This window comes from Hyaena hyaena, unplaced genomic scaffold (genome assembly GCF_003009895.1).
Source record: "Hyaena hyaena isolate Hyena2069 unplaced genomic scaffold, ASM300989v1 scaffold_742, whole genome shotgun sequence".
NCBI lineage: Eukaryota > Metazoa > Chordata > Mammalia > Carnivora > Hyaenidae > Hyaena > Hyaena hyaena.
This window is the reverse complement of record NW_024081370.1, coordinates 470,281-474,636: the sequence shown is the minus strand read 5'-3', so window position 1 is coordinate 474,636 and position 4,356 is coordinate 470,281. Positions and strand designations below refer to the sequence as shown.

At 40.9% G+C, this 4,356-nt stretch overlaps 1 protein-coding gene across 1 annotated transcript in view; it reads left to right on the top strand.

The window, feature by feature from the left end:
• The first annotated feature begins 1,927 nt into the window (after nt 1–1,927).
• MEI4 (meiotic double-stranded break formation protein 4) overlaps nt 1,928–4,356 on the top strand; it is a 213,271-nt gene continuing 210,842 nt past the window's right edge. The window contains exon 1 of the mRNA XM_039218145.1: nt 1,928–2,070. The gene's annotated coding sequence lies outside the window, so the exon portion shown is untranslated. The remainder of the gene's footprint in view (nt 2,071–4,356) is intronic.

The window sequence follows — 4,356 nt, the reverse complement described above, 5'->3', positions numbered from 1 at the left end:
ATTATGGTTAAAATAGCCTTTTAAAATTAATATTGTTTCTTGATTACATTTGTTGCATTCATTTCATCCATCTTAACTTATTTCAGGTTTATATTAAACTAGCTAATAATAACTTAGTGTTCTCCATCTAAGGTTTTATATTTTGCATAGAGGTAAACCTTTTATGTTTTTATATAGATCCTAAAATTTTCTTCATAGATACCATTAATATTTCCTCTGCTGTATATATAGATTGGCATTGTATAAGACAAACATGATTTTCTAAGAGATTCTGCTCTGCCTCTTTACTCAAGCTCCCTTCAAATATTTTGCATTTAAACGCAGTGACCAACAGGACGAGATAAAGAGAGCCTAGGAGCATCTTTGCACATTTTCACCTTACTCTTCTTTATAAACTCTTTTAGAAAAGTTGTTTGGGCCACGACACAAATAGCTGAATCACAACACTTATGGAAAAGTAGTCTCTAAAAGTCATAAATAAAAAGTTCTAAGATAATGGGAATCCATTAATTTTTTATTCAACAAACATGTACTGGTTACTTATTATATATTTCCATTAGGGATGAGTAAAGCTAGTATAAAAACTAGTATAAGAACTTTTACAATATTCATGAAAGTTATTTTTCATTATACAGTTTTGTAAAATCCATGACCATTCCATCTTTAGAAGTTCAAAGAAAATTGTAAATATACCCTGGTTAATATATATCTATGTAAGGCTTAATGAGAAAGGATAAGCTTTCATTAAAACTGACAGCAGTTTTCCAGTAGAATTTCAGTGACTGAACTTATTTTGATAGCTTGTTTACCTATTTGTTTTAATAGGGCACTTGTAAAGGGTAATAGTCACGCCTCATTCAGTGCCTGGCACAACTTAAGAGTTCAGTCCAATTTGCAGAATGAATTAATGAGTGGAATTGAAGTGCACTTACATACGCAGTACACAAGGCAACTTTGCAACACTTCCCCTATTTGACTCTTGATCATCTCCATGATAGATGAGCTATGATTGGGTTTTACATTTCTCAAATAAGAACTGCAAATACAGTAAACCATTAATCTAGTGTTCATTAATTTGGAGTTCAAGATAATTCACTCTTGGCTTACCTGAAATTTACCTCTGCACGATTAATGAAGAATGATACATTAAACAAATTACAATAGACTTGAAATCACTCACTCTTTTTCACAGGCAGATGGTTAGAGCATTGTTACTTAACGTTTTAAAGAAGTTTACAAAAACTGCATGCAAATGGATGTCTTAATCAAGAAGATTCATCCATTTAGTAAAGCTGAACAGACCTCCACGTAGAAATGATCAATGATTGATTCTATAAATGAAACTTCTACCCAATAGCAACCAAGCATTTTGTATAATACCAAAGAACTACAAAGAACCTGTCCTTAGGATGCTTATAATCTATTTGGGATTCTAAAATATGAATTTTATAAAGAAATAAGGCAAAAATGATTTATGTAGACTAAACGTACAACGTAACAGGTAAAAAGTGAGCGAAACCACTCTATAATTATCATAATTTCTTGCAAGAGACAGAAATTTAATTTCACCTTGGGAAAAAGAAAAAAAAAAGTTTTAACTCTTTTCTTCAGTTCTCGAGTCCCCCCCCGCCCCCAATAGAATCAATGCTTCTCTTTCCGACAGTCTCGGCTAGGATTTCTTCTTCCTCAAGGCCTCCGTTTCACTTTGCGACTGGCAAACCCGAGGGGGCGCGCTTCTTCGGAAAGCGACGGGGCGTGTCCTTCTCCTTCGCGGAGCCCTCCTTACAGAGCTCCAGGGCGCCGTGCCGAGCGCGCTCGGGGTGACCGAGCTTCCATTCACGGTCCCGGCGAGCGGCCGCGGGGCCTTCTGGGGCTTGTGGTCTCTGGGCCCTGCCCCTACCCCTCTCCCCAAAGGGTAGAAGGCCGGACGAGCCGGGCAGCGCTCCAGGCTCCTGGTCCGACACCGGGCCGCCTGAGCGGCCACTCAGGCTTCCCGGCTCCGAGAGGGGGCGCAGAGTCCCAGCCCCTCCCGGCGGAGGGCGCCCTCCCTCCTCTGCCGGAGCCCTGAAGGTAGGTGGGGAAGCGCCCCGCACTCCTCCCCCGTCCAGCCTCGCTGGCCTCGCTCTCTGCCCAGCTGGCCGGCCGGTGCCTTTCCCATGGCCCTGGGCTTGGAGCTACATTCATGCCACTCGCACCTCTGTGTGGGGTTCCGCACGCTTTTGGGGTTTCCCTTCACCTAATTACGTCTATTGCGCCTGCATTACAGTGCCCGGGGTTACGGGAGCACTGGCGCGGAAATCTGTGGAATTCTGCGTTGTGTTCCACGCCGCTTTGACCACCAAAATGGTTCCTGAGGCTTCGTGGAGAGGGAGGGACCTGTGTCTTCAAACTATTGGTGGGACTGGCAAATCCATTCATGGAGTACATTTTTTATTGGTCACCCGCTATATTGGAGGAACTGTATAAAGTGCTGTAAGGTGGGAGACACATGGCTTCCTCACTCAAGGACCTCACAGGCCTGTGCTGGGGTTGGGTATACAGGTGCCTGAGAAACATTCAGTGGAGAGGGTGAATTTGCATTAGAAGGATCAGATAAAATGCTGTAGGACAGAGAAGCCTCATCGAGAAGGGGCCATTTTAAGGAGGGTTAAGTACCAGATATTTGGGAAATGGAGGCCGAAGTTGGGATTTCATTACAGATGAAGGGGTTAGTAACTAAAGGCACGAAGCCAGGCATGCATGGAGAAACAAAATGTTTTAGTGTGTCTAGAATGTTTGAAGTGGCAGGAGAAGTTGCTTGGATTGAATTATGAAAGGTTTCAGGTAGCTTGGTAATCTGGAATTGCGGAAACATGTTTTTGGACTTGAATTCTATCAGGATCCATAGATTTTAAAGAAATGTACTATTGTTTAGTATTTATAAAGTGCTCATAATGTCGAGAAAACACATAACAACGTAGACTCTGTTCACAAGCAGGGTATATTTTTTAATAGGAATTTTTTTTGCCAAATTAATTACACACACGTTGATCACTTTCTTGGGCTTGTTTGTATTACTTTTTCCCTTTTTAAAAATCGAGAATTTACAGTGTGTCATGTGGCTGCAATAAGACCCAGTTGCCTAGCAAAGATTTGTGAGTTGTTCTCTGCTATTCTACTTGTTTTTATTTTGGAAGACTTACTGCTTTAGAAGCGTTTTTAGATCAAATGCAATAAAGAGCATGCATAATTTGGGACATGGATAATCTGGATAACTTTCAGAGCAAGGAAGTGGACCAAAATGACAAAATTCAGAGGCAAACTATGGGAGTGAAGGTTGGGAGCACAAATTCATGGTGAGCATGGTTTTTTATTCTTTTTTATTTTTATTTTTTTCATGAATGGTATGGAGAGAATGCCAGCATTTGGAACCAGCTTTCCAAAACTAGTATTTTGGAGGCCTTGTTAAAACTTAGAAAATACTATCTTAAATATGTTTTCTCATGTATAAAGATGTTAGGAGTCCAGTGGATCAGGGAGAATATTTTAGTTCTTTCACAGGGCATGTGTATGTCACATATACATTAAACTGCTTCAAAAAGGTACTAGAAGTTGAAGGTCAAGAGTCACAATTTAATAGAGTCAGTTAAATTAGGCCTGGTCACTTTGGAGCATTATTGAGGAAAGCATATGACTGCACTGTGAAGAATGGATTGGAAGGAGCCAAGAGATCAGTCAGAAGGTTGATGCAATAATAAAGGCAAGACATATTAATGATTTGAAGAAAAAGTAGACACATCTTTAGATTGGGTTATAGAACTGACAGGGAATTGTATAGAAGGATAATTGAGGGAGTAGTGTCACCAAAGTCAGAGAGCAAAGTGTTTTAAGAATAGAGGACTGGTCAGATGCTGCAGAGAAATAGAACGAGGATTTGCAAATAGCCATAAGGCTTGGCAATTAGGATATCATTTGTGACCTTGGTAAGAACAGCTAGGTTGAATAGGAGCACATGTACCCCAATGTTCATAGCAGCACTCTCCACAATAGCTAAAACATGGAAAGAGCCTAAGTGTCCATCAACAGACGAATGGATCAAGAAGATGTGGTTTATCTATACCATGGAATACTACATGGCAATGAGAAACAATGACATCTGGCCATGTGTAGCAACATGGAGGGACCTTGAGGGTGTTATGCTGAGTGAAATAAGTCAGGCAGAGAAGGACAAATATCATATGTTTGCACGTATAGGAGGATTAGGAGGAACTTGACGGAGGAACAAGGGGGAGAAGAAGGGCGGAAATGGTGGGGGAAAGGGAGAGAGGCAAACCATGAGAGACTCTTGAATGCTGACAAAAACTGAGGACTGATGGA